At 47.8% G+C, this 14,662-nt stretch overlaps 10 non-coding genes across 10 annotated transcripts; all 10 read right to left on the bottom strand.

Moving 5' to 3' along the window:
• Positions 1-762: 762 nt before the first annotated feature.
• LOC142694391 (U2 spliceosomal RNA) lies at positions 763-953 on the bottom strand. The gene has a single exon (XR_012862635.1). It is a non-coding gene; the product is annotated as a U2 spliceosomal RNA (small nuclear RNA).
• A 1,288-nt stretch (positions 954-2,241) lies between these two features.
• On the bottom strand, positions 2,242-2,432 carry LOC142693946 (U2 spliceosomal RNA). The gene has a single exon (XR_012862232.1). It is a non-coding gene; the product is annotated as a U2 spliceosomal RNA (small nuclear RNA).
• A 1,296-nt stretch (positions 2,433-3,728) lies between these two features.
• LOC142694390 (U2 spliceosomal RNA) lies at positions 3,729-3,919 on the bottom strand. Its single transcript, XR_012862634.1, has one exon. It is a non-coding gene; the product is annotated as a U2 spliceosomal RNA (small nuclear RNA).
• Positions 3,920-5,195: 1,276 nt separating this feature from the next.
• LOC142693944 (U2 spliceosomal RNA) lies at positions 5,196-5,386 on the bottom strand. Its single transcript, XR_012862230.1, has one exon. It is a non-coding gene; the product is annotated as a U2 spliceosomal RNA (small nuclear RNA).
• A 1,272-nt stretch (positions 5,387-6,658) lies between these two features.
• LOC142693942 (U2 spliceosomal RNA) lies at positions 6,659-6,849 on the bottom strand. Its single transcript, XR_012862229.1, has one exon. It is a non-coding gene; the product is annotated as a U2 spliceosomal RNA (small nuclear RNA).
• Positions 6,850-8,129: 1,280 nt separating this feature from the next.
• On the bottom strand, positions 8,130-8,320 carry LOC142693796 (U2 spliceosomal RNA). The gene has a single exon (XR_012862100.1). It is a non-coding gene; the product is annotated as a U2 spliceosomal RNA (small nuclear RNA).
• Positions 8,321-9,640: 1,320 nt separating this feature from the next.
• Positions 9,641-9,831, bottom strand: LOC142693941 (U2 spliceosomal RNA). Its single transcript, XR_012862228.1, has one exon. It is a non-coding gene; the product is annotated as a U2 spliceosomal RNA (small nuclear RNA).
• Positions 9,832-11,131: 1,300 nt separating this feature from the next.
• LOC142693940 (U2 spliceosomal RNA) lies at positions 11,132-11,322 on the bottom strand. Its single transcript, XR_012862227.1, has one exon. It is a non-coding gene; the product is annotated as a U2 spliceosomal RNA (small nuclear RNA).
• Positions 11,323-12,598: 1,276 nt separating this feature from the next.
• On the bottom strand, positions 12,599-12,789 carry LOC142693939 (U2 spliceosomal RNA). Its single transcript, XR_012862226.1, has one exon. It is a non-coding gene; the product is annotated as a U2 spliceosomal RNA (small nuclear RNA).
• A 1,268-nt stretch (positions 12,790-14,057) lies between these two features.
• Positions 14,058-14,248, bottom strand: LOC142693938 (U2 spliceosomal RNA). The gene has a single exon (XR_012862225.1). It is a non-coding gene; the product is annotated as a U2 spliceosomal RNA (small nuclear RNA).
• Between the last annotated feature and the right edge of the window lie 414 nt (positions 14,249-14,662).

Below are 14,662 nucleotides of genomic sequence, written 5' to 3'. Positions count from 1 at the left end.
CTCAGTGTTGCCTGAGAGGGCAACACTGCAACAGCCGGCCGCCAGGCTGTCTTTTTTTTGCACAGCTAGTTGCCTCCAGGAGGCCACAAGAGGGAGACAAGGGACTGCAAAATGGAAAATAGGCATCCACCAACTTTACAGACAACTTCTCCTTGCTCCTACAACCTCCATCCTTGCACAGTTTGTTATTCTTCTAGGTAACATAGTAACAAATCCAAATTGCTGCTCTCTTTGTAGGCAAGCAAGGCTTTGTTGCAACTGCAATTCTTACTTCTTCTTGAAATGTAGGGACGACAGTACATTCCATCACATCCATCTAGTGTACACAGGTAGGTCCATTGTGGCGGGCAGGCGAGCGGGCGGGCTGCTTTATTGGCTGTTTGCTGTTCCCCTACTCCACTCCACTATTTGACTGTTGTGCTGCATCAATCAATCAATCAATCAATCAATCAATCAATCAATCAGTGGCTGGCTCAGGTGCAGCTCTTTAACTTACCTAAAAGGGAGGGCGGAGAGAAGACAAGGAAGGTGAATGAGGTGTTCCAATGTGAAATGCCGGAAACACAGAAACACAGACGACACACAACAAGAGGTGGCAATCTATTCATTAATTGCATTTAATCAATGAGCTCATTATCACTCATGCATTGTCCAACAGGTGTTGAAATAATGGGATTAAAAGGGGAGATCCCTTCAGAAAGACAGAAACAATAGCAAAGACAAAAAACACTTTTGGAATCTGCTTTTAGTCAACACATAAGGAAAGGGTGCACCGGTCCTGGAAATACTGCAATACCAGGTCAATGCGTGGAGTGGACAGAGCAAGCTCTATTTCCATCTCCCTGTTCTAAAAATCCATTTAATATATGGTCCCCAGATAGGGGACGTATCAGATATTAAACTGATAAGAACAGATACTACACTTGATCTTAGCCAAAAGGCTGAGAAGCGATAACCCGAACGGGCCGCGCGTTGCCCGAGCCTGCCCGATACTGCTGTTCAGCCCTTGCAGCGATTCAGCCTACTTCTAGGCAATTCCATGGGGCCCTGCAGGCTCACACACTCACAGCTACACGGGAGGTGAATAAAGGCCGGAGAGGAAGCCAGACAGGATTTGCTTCTTTTGCTTGCACCACAATGCAGTGCTGAAAGAGGAGGAATCTACATAAAAACGCCTTCCTGGCAACGCCCAAATGCCCTGCTGCCATGCAGATAAACACTGGCAGCGGCAGCAAGTGCATGCCCACAGCCACCCCTTGTTCCTTCACACCTTGTATCAGCTGTAATCCAGTCCAGTCCAGTGCTGCCTGCTGAGCAGCACTGACCAACACTGCCTGGGCCCAGGCTTTTATCTCTGAGGCCCCATTATGATGTCAGAAAGCTGGCTCTGGAATCCTGAGGGCCCCACTATGACACGTGCAAAGTTCCGTCTGAACTTTATATAAGACGGTGAGGCTCAGTCAGTCACTCAGTGTTGCCTGAGAGGGCAACACTGCAACAGCCGGCCGCCAGGCTGTCTTTTTTTTGCACAGCTAGTTGCCTCCAGGAGGCCACAAGAGGGAGACAAGGGACTGCAAAATGGAAAATAGGCATCCACCAACTTTACAGACAACTTCTCCTTGCTCCTACAACCTCCATCCTTGCACAGTTTGTTATTCTTCTAGGTAACATAGTAACAAATCCAAATTGCTGCTCTCTTTGTAGGCAAGCAAGGCTTTGTTGCAACTGCAATTCTTACTTCTTCTTGAAATGTAGGGACGACAGTACATTCCATCACATCCATCTAGTGTACACAGGTAGGTCCATTGTGGCGGGCAGGCGAGCGGGCGGGCTGCTTTATTGGCTGTTTGCTGTTCCCCTACTCCACTCCACTATTTGACTGTTGTGCTGCATCAATCAATCAATCAATCAATCAATCAATCAATCAATCAATCAATCAATCAGTGGCTGGCTCAGGTGCAGCTCTTTAACTTACCTAAAAGGGAGGGCGGAGAGAAGACAAGGAAGGTGAATGAGGTGTTCCAATGTGAAATGCCGGAAACACAGAAACACAGACGACACACAACAAGAGGTGGCAATCTATTCATTAATTGCATTTAATCAATGAGCTCATTATCACTCATGCATTGTCCAACAGGTGTTGAAATAATGGGATTAAAAGGGGAGATCCCTTCAGAAAGACAGAAACAATAGCAAAGACAAAAAACACTTTTGGAATCTGCTTTTAGTCAACACATAAGGAAAGGGTGCACCGGTCCTGGAAATACTGCAATACCAGGTCAATGCGTGGAGTGGACAGAGCAAGCTCTATTTCCATCTCCCTGTTCTAAAAATCCATTTAATATATGGTCCCCAGATAGGGGACGTATCAGATATTAAACTGATAAGAACAGATACTACACTTGATCTTAGCCAAAAGGCCGAGAAGCGATAACCCGAACGGGCCGCGCGTTGCCCGAGCCTGCCCGATACTGCTGTTCAGCCCTTGCAGCGATTCAGCCTACTTCTAGGCAATTCCATGGGGCCCTGCAGGCTCACACACTCACAGCTACACGGGAGGTGAATAAAGGCCGGAGAGGAAGCCAGACAGGATTTGCTTCTTTTGCTTGCACCACAATGCAGTGCTGAAAGAGGAGGAATCTACATAAAAACGCCTTCCTGGCAACGCCCAAATGCCCTGCTGCCATGCAGATAAACACTGGCAGCGGCAGCAAGTGCATGCCCACAGCCACCCCTTGTTCCTTCACACCTTGTATCAGCTGTAATCCAGTCCAGTCCAGTGCTGCCTGCTGAGCAGCACTGACCAACACTGCCTGGGCCCAGGCTTTTATCTCTGAGGCCCCATTATGATGTCAGAAAGCTGGCTCTGGCATCCTGAGGGCTCCACTATGACACGTGCAAAGTTCCGTCTGAACTTTATATAAGACGGTGAGGCTCAGTCAGTCACTCAGTGTTGCCTGAGAGGGCAACACTGCAACAGCCGGCCGCCAGGCTGTCTTTTTTTTGCACAGCTAGTTGCCTCCAGGAGGCCACAAGAGGGAGACAAGGGACTGCAAAATGGAAAATAGGCATCCACCAACTTTACAGACAACTTCTCCTTGCTCCTACAACCTCCATCCTTGCACAGTTTGTTATTCTTCTAGGTAACATAGTAACAAATCCAAATTGCTGCTCTCTTTGTAGGCAAGCAAGGCTTTGTTGCAACTGCAATTCTTACTTCTTCTTGAAATGTAGGGACGACAGTACATTCCATCACATCCATCTAGTGTACACAGGTAGGTCCATTGTGGCGGGCAGGCGAGCGGGCGGGCTGCTTTATTGGCTGTTTGCTGTTCCCCTACTCCACTCCACTATTTGACTGTTGTGCTGCATCAATCAATCAATCAATCAATCAATCAATCAATCAATCAATCAATCAATCAATCAATCAGTGGCTGGCTCAGGTGCAGCTCTTTAACTTACCTAAAAGGGAGGGCGGAGAGAAGACAAGGAAGGTGAATGAGGTGTTCCAATGTGAAATGCCGGAAACACAGAAACACAGACGACACACAACAAGAGGTGGCAATCTATTCATTAATTGCATTTAATCAATGAGCTCATTATCACTCATGCATTGTCCAACAGGTGTTGAAATAATGGGATTAAAAGGGGAGATCCCTTCAGAAAGACAGAAACAATAGCAAAGACAAAAAACACTTTTGGAATCTGCTTTTAGTCAACACATAAGGAAAGGGTGCACCGGTCCTGGAAATACTGCAATACCAGGTCAATGCGTGGAGTGGACAGAGCAAGCTCTATTTCCATCTCCCTGTTCTAAAAATCCATTTAATATATGGTCCCCAGATAGGGGACGTATCAGATATTAAACTGATAAGAACAGATACTACACTTGATCTTAGCCAAAAGGCTGAGAAGCGATAACCCGAACGGGCCGCGCGTTGCCCGAGCCTGCCCGATACTGCTGTTCAGCCCTTGCAGCGATTCAGCCTACTTCTAGGCAATTCCATGGGGCCCTGCAGGCTCACACACTCACAGCTACACGGGAGGTGAATAAAGGCCGGAGAGGAAGCCAGACAGGATTTGCTTCTTTTGCTTGCACCACAATGCAGTGCTGAAAGAGGAGGAATCTACATAAAAACGCCTTCCTGGCAACGCCCAAATGCCCTGCTGCCATGCAGATAAACACTGGCAGCGGCAGCAAGTGCATGCCCACAGCCACCCCTTGTTCCTTCACACCTTGTATCAGCTGTAATCCAGTCCAGTCCAGTGCTGCCTGCTGAGCAGCACTGACCAACACTGCCTGGGCCCAGGCTTTTATCTCTGAGGCCCCATTATGATGTCAGAAAGCTGGCTCTGGAATCCTGAGGGCTCCACTATGACACGTGCAAAGTTCCGTCTGAACTTTATATAAGACGGTGAGGCTCAGTCAGTCACTCAGTGTTGCCTGAGAGGGCAACACTGCAACAGCCGGCCGCCAGGCTGTCTTTTTTTTGCACAGCTAGTTGCCTCCAGGAGGCCACAAGAGGGAGACAAGGGACTGCAAAATGGAAAATAGGCATCCACCAACTTTACAGACAACTTCTCCTTGCTCCTACAACCTCCATCCTTGCACAGTTTGTTATTCTTCTAGGTAACATAGTAACAAATCCAAATTGCTGCTCTCTTTGTAGGCAAGCAAGGCTTTGTTGCAACTGCAATTCTTACTTCTTCTTGAAATGTAGGGACGACAGTACATTCCATCACATCCATCTAGTGTACACAGGTAGGTCCATTGTGGCGGGCAGGCGAGCGGGCGGGCTGCTTTATTGGCTGTTTGCTGTTCCCCTACTCCACTCCACTATTTGACTGTTGTGCTGCATCAATCAATCAATCAATCAATCAATCAATCAATCAATCAGTGGCTGGCTCAGGTGCAGCTCTTTAACTTACCTAAAAGGGAGGGCGGAGAGAAGACAAGGAAGGTGAATGAGGTGTTCCAATGTGAAATGCCGGAAACACAGAAACACAGACGACACACAACAAGAGGTGGCAATCTATTCATTAATTGCATTTAATCAATGAGCTCATTATCACTCATGCATTGTCCAACAGGTGTTGAAATAATGGGATTAAAAGGGGAGATCCCTTCAGAAAGACAGAAACAATAGCAAAGACAAAAAACACTTTTGGAATCTGCTTTTAGTCAACACATAAGGAAAGGGTGCACCGGTCCTGGAAATACTGCAATACCAGGTCAATGCGTGGAGTGGACAGAGCAAGCTCTATTTCCATCTCCCTGTTCTAAAAATCCATTTAATATATGGTCCCCAGATAGGGGACGTATCAGATATTAAACTGATAAGAACAGATACTACACTTGATCTTAGCCAAAAGGCCGAGAAGCGATAACCCGAACGGGCCGCGCGTTGCCCGAGCCTGCCCGATACTGCTGTTCAGCCCTTGCAGCGATTCAGCCTACTTCTAGGCAATTCCATGGGGCCCTGCAGGCTCACACACTCACAGCTACACGGGAGGTGAATAAAGGCCGGAGAGGAAGCCAGACAGGATTTGCTTCTTTTGCTTGCACCACAATGCAGTGCTGAAAGAGGAGGAATCTACATAAAAACGCCTTCCTGGCAACGCCCAAATGCCCTGCTGCCATGCAGATAAACACTGGCAGCGGCAGCAAGTGCATGCCCACAGCCACCCCTTGTTCCTTCACACCTTGTATCAGCTGTAATCCAGTCCAGTCCAGTGCTGCCTGCTGAGCAGCACTGACCAACACTGCCTGGGCCCAGGCTTTTATCTCTGAGGCCCCATTATGATGTCAGAAAGCTGGCTCTGGAATCCTGAGGGCTCCACTATGACACGTGCAAAGTTCCGTCTGAACTTTATATAAGACGGTGAGGCTCAGTCAGTCACTCAGTGTTGCCTGAGAGGGCAACACTGCAACAGCCGGCCGCCAGGCTGTCTTTTTTTTGCACAGCTAGTTGCCTCCAGGAGGCCACAAGAGGGAGACAAGGGACTGCAAAATGGAAAATAGGCATCCACCAACTTTACAGACAACTTCTCCTTGCTCCTACAACCTCCATCCTTGCACAGTTTGTTATTCTTCTAGGTAACATAGTAACAAATCCAAATTGCTGCTCTCTTTGTAGGCAAGCAAGGCTTTGTTGCAACTGCAATTCTTACTTCTTCTTGAAATGTAGGGACGACAGTACATTCCATCACATCCATCTAGTGTACACAGGTAGGTCCATTGTGGCGGGCAGGCGAGCGGGCGGGCTGCTTTATTGGCTGTTTGCTGTTCCCCTACTCCACTCCACTATTTGACTGTTGTGCTGCATCAATCAATCAATCAATCAATCAATCAATCAATCAGTGGCTGGCTCAGGTGCAGCTCTTTAACTTACCTAAAAGGGAGGGCGGAGAGAAGACAAGGAAGGTGAATGAGGTGTTCCAATGTGAAATGCCGGAAACACAGAAACACAGACGACACACAACAAGAGGTGGCAATCTATTCATTAATTGCATTTAATCAATGAGCTCATTATCACTCATGCATTGTCCAACAGGTGTTGAAATAATGGGATTAAAAGGGGAGATCCCTTCAGAAAGACAGAAACAATAGCAAAGACAAAAAACACTTTTGGAATCTGCTTTTAGTCAACACATAAGGAAAGGGTGCACCGGTCCTGGAAATACTGCAATACCAGGTCAATGCGTGGAGTGGACAGAGCAAGCTCTATTTCCATCTCCCTGTTCTAAAAATCCATTTAATATATGGTCCCCAGATAGGGGACGTATCAGATATTAAACTGATAAGAACAGATACTACACTTGATCTTAGCCAAAAGGCCGAGAAGCGATAACCCGAACGGGCCGCGCGTTGCCCGAGCCTGCCCGATACTGCTGTTCAGCCCTTGCAGCGATTCAGCCTACTTCTAGGCAATTCCATGGGGCCCTGCAGGCTCACACACTCACAGCTACACGGGAGGTGAATAAAGGCCGGAGAGGAAGCCAGACAGGATTTGCTTCTTTTGCTTGCACCACAATGCAGTGCTGAAAGAGGAGGAATCTACATAAAAACGCCTTCCTGGCAACGCCCAAATGCCCTGCTGCCATGCAGATAAACACTGGCAGCGGCAGCAAGTGCATGCCCACAGCCACCCCTTGTTCCTTCACACCTTGTATCAGCTGTAATCCAGTCCAGTCCAGTGCTGCCTGCTGAGCAGCACTGACCAACACTGCCTGGGCCCAGGCTTTTATCTCTGAGGCCCCATTATGATGTCAGAAAGCTGGCTCTGGAATCCTGAGGGCTCCACTATGACACGTGCAAAGTTCCGTCTGAACTTTATATAAGACGGTGAGGCTCAGTCAGTCACTCAGTGTTGCCTGAGAGGGCAACACTGCAACAGCCGGCCGCCAGGCTGTCTTTTTTTTGCACAGCTAGTTGCCTCCAGGAGGCCACAAGAGGGAGACAAGGGACTGCAAAATGGAAAATAGGCATCCACCAACTTTACAGACAACTTCTCCTTGCTCCTACAACCTCCATCCTTGCACAGTTTGTTATTCTTCTAGGTAACATGGTAACAAATCCAAATTGCTGCTCTCTTTGTAGGCAAGCAAGGCTTTGTTGCAACTGCAATTCTTACTTCTTCTTGAAATGTAGGGACGACAGTACATTCCATCACATCCATCTAGTGTACACAGGTAGGTCCATTGTGGCGGGCAGGCGAGCGGGCGGGCTGCTTTATTGGCTGTTTGCTGTTCCCCTACTCCACTCCACTATTTGACTGTTGTGCTGCATCAATCAATCAATCAATCAATCAATCAATCAATCAATCAATCAGTGGCTGGCTCAGGTGCAGCTCTTTAACTTACCTAAAAGGGAGGGCGGAGAGAAGACAAGGAAGGTGAATGAGGTGTTCCAATGTGAAATGCCGGAAACACAGAAACACAGACGACACACAACAAGAGGTGGCAATCTATTCATTAATTGCATTTAATCAATGAGCTCATTATCACTCATGCATTGTCCAACAGGTGTTGAAATAATGGGATTAAAAGGGGAGATCCCTTCAGAAAGACAGAAACAATAGCAAAGACAAAAAACACTTTTGGAATCTGCTTTTAGTCAACACATAAGGAAAGGGTGCACCGGTCCTGGAAATACTGCAATACCAGGTCAATGCGTGGAGAGGACAGAGCAAGCTCTATTTCCATCTCCCTGTTCTAAAAATCCATTTAATATATGGTCCCCAGATAGGGGACGTATCAGATATTAAACTGATAAGAACAGATACTACACTTGATCTTAGCCAAAAGGCCGAGAAGCGATAACCCGAACGGGCCGCGCGTTGCCCGAGCCTGCCCGATACTGCTGTTCAGCCCTTGCAGCGATTCAGCCTACTTCTAGGCAATTCCATGGGGCCCTGCAGGCTCACACACTCACAGCTACACGGGAGGTGAATAAAGGCCGGAGAGGAAGCCAGACAGGATTTGCTTCTTTTGCTTGCACCACAATGCAGTGCTGAAAGAGGAGGAATCTACATAAAAACGCCTTCCTGGCAATGCCCAAATGCCCTGCTGCCATGCAGATAAACACTGGCAGCGGCAGCAAGTGCATGCCCACAGCCACCCCTTGTTCCTTCACACCTTGTATCAGCTGTAATCCAGTCCAGTCCAGTGCTGCCTGCTGAGCAGCACTGACCAACACTGCCTGGGCCCAGGCTTTTATCTCTGAGGCCCCATTATGATGTCAGAAAGCTGGCTCTGGAATCCTGAGGGCTCCACTATGACACGTGCAAAGTTCCGTCTGAACTTTATATAAGACGGTGAGGCTCAGTCAGTCACTCAGTGTTGCCTGAGAGGGCAACACTGCAACAGCCGGCCGCCAGGCTGTCTTTTTTTTGCACAGCTAGTTGCCTCCAGGAGGCCACAAGAGGGAGACAAGGGACTGCAAAATGGAAAATAGGCATCCACCAACTTTACAGACAACTTCTCCTTGCTCCTACAACCTCCATCCTTGCACAGTTTGTTCTTCTTCTAGGTAACATAGTAACAAATCCAAATTGCTGCTCTCTTTGTAGGCAAGCAAGGCTTTGTTGCAACTGCAATTCTTACTTCTTCTTGAAATGTAGGGACGACAGTACATTCCATCACATCCATCTAGTGTACACAGGTAGGTCCATTGTGGCGGGCAGGCGAGCGGGCGGGCTGCTTTATTGGCTGTTTGCTGTTCCCCTACTCCACTCCACTATTTGACTGTTGTGCTGCATCAATCAATCAATCAATCAATCAATCAATCAATCAATCAATCAATCAATCAATCAATCAATCAATCAATCAATCAATCAATCAATCAATCAGTGGCTGGCTCAGGTGCAGCTCTTTAACTTACCTAAAAGGGAGGGCGGAGAGAAGACAAGGAAGGTGAATGAGGTGTTCCAATGTGAAATGCCGGAAACACAGACGACACACAACAAGAGGTGGCAATCTATTCATTAATTGCATTTAATCAATGAGCTCATTATCACTCATGCATTGTCCAACAGGTGTTGAAATAATGGGATTAAAAGGGGAGATCCCTTCAGAAAGACAGAAACAATAGCAAAGACAAAAAACACTTTTGGAATCTGCTTTTAGTCAACACATAAGGAAAGGGTGCACCGGTCCTGGAAATACTGCAATACCAGGTCAATGCGTGGAGTGGACAGAGCAAGCTCTATTTCCATCTCCCTGTTCTAAAAATCCATTTAATATATGGTCCCCAGATAGGGGACGTATCAGATATTAAACTGATAAGAACAGATACTACACTTGATCTTAGCCAAAAGGCCGAGAAGCGATAACCCGAACGGGCCGCGCGTTGCCCGAGCCTGCCCGATACTGCTGTTCAGCCCTTGCAGCGATTCAGCCTACTTCTAGGCAATTCCATGGGGCCCTGCAGGCTCACACACTCACAGCTACACGGGAGGTGAATAAAGGCCGGAGAGGAAGCCAGACAGGATTTGCTTCTTTTGCTTGCACCACAATGCAGTGCTGAAAGAGGAGGAATCTACATAAAAACGCCTTCCTGGCAACGCCCAAATGCCCTGCTGCCATGCAGATAAACACTGGCAGCGGCAGCAAGTGCATGCCCACAGCCACCCCTTGTTCCTTCACACCTTGTATCAGCTGTAATCCAGTCCAGTCCAGTGCTGCCTGCTGAGCAGCACTGACCAACACTGCCTGGGCCCAGGCTTTTATCTCTGAGGCCCCATTATGATGTCAGAAAGCTGGCTCTGGAATCCTGAGGGCTCCACTATGACACGTGCAAAGTTCCGTCTGAACTTTATATAAGACGGTGAGGCTCAGTCAGTCACTCAGTGTTGCCTGAGAGGGCAACACTGCAACAGCCGGCCGCCAGGCTGTCTTTTTTTTGCACAGCTAGTTGCCTCCAGGAGGCCACAAGAGGGAGACAAGGGACTGCAAAATGGAAAATAGGCATCCACCAACTTTACAGACAACTTCTCCTTGCTCCTACAACCTCCATCCTTGCACAGTTTGTTATTCTTCTAGGTAACATAGTAACAAATCCAAATTGCTGCTCTCTTTGTAGGCAAGCAAGGCTTTGTTGCAACTGCAATTCTTACTTCTTCTTGAAATGTAGGGACGACAGTACATTCCATCACATCCATCTAGTGTACACAGGTAGGTCCATTGTGGCGGGCAGGCGAGCGGGCGGGCTGCTTTATTGGCTGTTTGCTGTTCCCCTACTCCACTCCACTATTTGACTGTTGTGCTGCATCAATCAATCAATCAATCAATCAATCAATCAATCAATCAATCAATCAATCAATCAATCAATCAGTGGCTGGCTCAGGTGCAGCTCTTTAACTTACCTAAAAGGGAGGGCGGAGAGAAGACAAGGAAGGTGAATGAGGTGTTCCAATGTGAAATGCCGGAAACACAGAAACACAGACGACACACAACAAGAGGTGGCAATCTATTCATTAATTGCATTTAATCAATGAGCTCATTATCACTCATGCATTGTCCAACAGGTGTTGAAATAATGGGATTAAAAGGGGAGATCCCTTCAGAAAGACAGAAACAATAGCAAAGACAAAAAACACTTTTGGAATCTGCTTTTAGTCAACACATAAGGAAAGGGTGCACCGGTCCTGGAAATACTGCAATACCAGGTCAATGCGTGGAGTGGACAGAGCAAGCTCTATTTCCATCTCCCTGTTCTAAAAATCCATTTAATATATGGTCCCCAGATAGGGGACGTATCAGATATTAAACTGATAAGAACAGATACTACACTTGATCTTAGCCAAAAGGCCGAGAAGCGATAACCCGAACGGGCCGCGCGTTGCCCGAGCCTGCCCGATACTGCTGTTCAGCCCTTGCAGCGATTCAGCCTACTTCTAGGCAATTCCATGGGGCCCTGCAGGCTCACACACTCACAGCTACACGGGAGGTGAATAAAGGCCGGAGAGGAAGCCAGACAGGATTTGCTTCTTTTGCTTGCACCACAATGCAGTGCTGAAAGAGGAGGAATCTACATAAAAACGCCTTCCTGGCAACGCCCAAATGCCCTGCTGCCATGCAGATAAACACTGGCAGCGGCAGCAAGTGCATGCCCACAGCCACCCCTTGTTCCTTCACACCTTGTATCAGCTGTAATCCAGTCCAGTCCAGTGCTGCCTGCTGAGCAGCACTGACCAACACTGCCTGGGCCCAGGCTTTTATCTCTGAGGCCCCATTATGATGTCAGAAAGCTGGCTCTGGAATCCTGAGGGCTCCACTATGACACGTGCAAAGTTCCGTCTGAACTTTATATAAGACGGTGAGGCTCAGTCAGTCACTCAGTGTTGCCTGAGAGGGCAACACTGCAACAGCCGGCCGCCAGGCTGTCTTTTTTTTGCACAGCTAGTTGCCTCCAGGAGGCCACAAGAGGGAGACAAGGGACTGCAAAATGGAAAATAGGCATCCACCAACTTTACAGACAACTTCTCCTTGCTCCTACAACCTCCATCCTTGCACAGTTTGTTATTCTTCTAGGTAACATAGTAACAAATCCAAATTGCTGCTCTCTTTGTAGGCAAGCAAGGCTTTGTTGCAACTGCAATTCTTACTTCTTCTTGAAATGTAGGGACGACAGTACATTCCATCACATCCATCTAGTGTACACAGGTAGGTCCATTGTGGCGGGCAGGCGAGCGGGCGGGCTGCTTTATTGGCTGTTTGCTGTTCCCCTACTCCACTCCACTATTTGACTGTTGTGCTGCATCAATCAATCAATCAATCAATCAATCAATCAATCAATCAGTGGCTGGCTCAGGTGCAGCTCTTTAACTTACCTAAAAGGGAGGGCGGAGAGAAGACAAGGAAGGTGAATGAGGTGTTCCAATGTGAAATGCCGGAAACACAGAAACACAGACGACACACAACAAGAGGTGGCAATCTATTCATTAATTGCATTTAATCAATGAGCTCATTATCACTCATGCATTGTCCAACAGGTGTTGAAATAATGGGATTAAAAGGGGAGATCCCTTCAGAAAGACAGAAACAATAGCAAAGACAAAAAACACTTTTGGAATCTGCTTTTAGTCAACACATAAGGAAAGGGTGCACCGGTCCTGGAAATACTGCAATACCAGGTCAATGCGTGGAGTGGACAGAGCAAGCTCTATTTCCATCTCCCTGTTCTAAAAATCCATTTAATATATGGTCCCCAGATAGGGGACGTATCAGATATTAAACTGATAAGAACAGATACTACACTTGATCTTAGCCAAAAGGCCGAGAAGCGATAACCCGAACGGGCCGCGCGTTGCCCGAGCCTGCCCGATACTGCTGTTCAGCCCTTGCAGCGATTCAGCCTACTTCTAGGCAATTCCATGGGGCCCTGCAGGCTCACACACTCACAGCTACACGGGAGGTGAATAAAGGCCGGAGAGGAAGCCAGACAGGATTTGCTTCTTTTGCTTGCACCACAATGCAGTGCTGAAAGAGGAGGAATCTACATAAAAACGCCTTCCTGGCAACGCCCAAATGCCCTGCTGCCATGCAGATAAACACTGGCAGCGGCAGCAAGTGCATGCCCACAGCCACCCCTTGTTCCTTCACACCTTGTATCAGCTGTAATCCAGTCCAGTCCAGTGCTGCCTGCTGAGCAGCACTGACCAACACTGCCTGGGCCCAGGCTTTTATCTCTGAGGCCCCATTATGATGTCAGAAAGCTGGCTCTGGAATCCTGAGGGCTCCACTATGACACGTGCAAAGTTCCGTCTGAACTTTATATAAGACGGTGAGGCTCAGTCAGTCACTCAGTGTTGCCTGAGAGGGCAACACTGCAACAGCCGGCCGCCAGGCTGTCTTTTTTTTGCACAGCTAGTTGCCTCCAGGAGGCCACAAGAGGGAGACAAGGGACTGCAAAATGGAAAATAGGCATCCACCAACTTTACAGACAACTTCTCCTTGCTCCTACAACCTCCATCCTTGCACAGTTTGTTATTCTTCTAGGTAACATAGTAACAAATCCAAATTGCTGCTCTCTTTGTAGGCAAGCAAGGCTTTGTTGCAACTGCAATTCTTACTTCTTCTTGAAATGTAGGGACGACAGTACATTCCATCACATCCATCTAGTGTACACAGGTAGGTCCATTGTGGCGGGCAGGCGAGCGGGCGGGCTGCTTTATTGGCTGTTTGCTGTTCCCCTACTCCACTCCACTATTTGACTGTTGTGCTGCATCAATCAATCAATCAATCAATCAATCAATCAGTGGCTGGCTCAGGTGCAGCTCTTTAACTTATCTAAAAGGGAGGGCGGAGAGAAGACAAGGAAGGTGAATGAGGTGTTCCAATGTGAAATGCCGGAAACACAGAAACACAGACGACACACAACAAGAGGTGGCAATCTATTCATTAATTGCATTTAATCAATGAGCTCATTATCACTCATGCATTGTCCAACAGGTGTTGAAATAATGGGATTAAAAGGGGAGATCCCTTCAGAAAGACAGAAACAATAGCAAAGACAAAAAACACTTTTGGAATCTGCTTTTAGTCAACACATAAGGAAAGGGTGCACCGGTCCTGGAAATACTGCAATACCAGGTCAATGCGTGGAGTGGACAGAGCAAGCTCTATTTCCATCTCCCTGTTCTAAAAATCCATTTAATATATGGTCCCCAGATAGGGGACGTATCAGATATTAAACTGATAAGAACAGATACTACACTTGATCTTAGCCAAAAGGCCGAGAAGCGATAACCCGAACGGGCCGCGCGTTGCCCGAGCCTGCCCGATACTGCTGTTCAGCCCTTGCAGCGATTCAGCCTACTTCTAGGCAATTCCATGGGGCCCTGCAGGCTCACACACTCACAGCTACACGGGAGGTGAATAAAGGCCGGAGAGGAAGCCAGACAGGATTTGCTTCTTTTGCTTGCACCACAATGCAGTGCTGAAAGAGGAGGAATCTACATAAAAACGCCTTCCTGGCAACGCCCAAATGCCCTGCTGCCATGCAGATAAACACTGGCAGCGGCAGCAAGTGCATGCCCACAGCCACCCCTTGTTCCTTCACACCTTGTATCAGCTGTAATCCAGTCCAGTCCAGTGCTGCCTGCTGAGCAGCACTGACCAACACTGCCTGGGCCCAGGCTTTTATCTCTGAGGCCCCATT

This window comes from Rhinoderma darwinii (assembly GCF_050947455.1).
Source record: "Rhinoderma darwinii isolate aRhiDar2 chromosome 5 unlocalized genomic scaffold, aRhiDar2.hap1 SUPER_5_unloc_45, whole genome shotgun sequence".
Lineage (NCBI taxonomy): Eukaryota > Metazoa > Chordata > Amphibia > Anura > Rhinodermatidae > Rhinoderma > Rhinoderma darwinii.
This window is presented reverse-complemented; position numbering and strand designations above follow the sequence as displayed.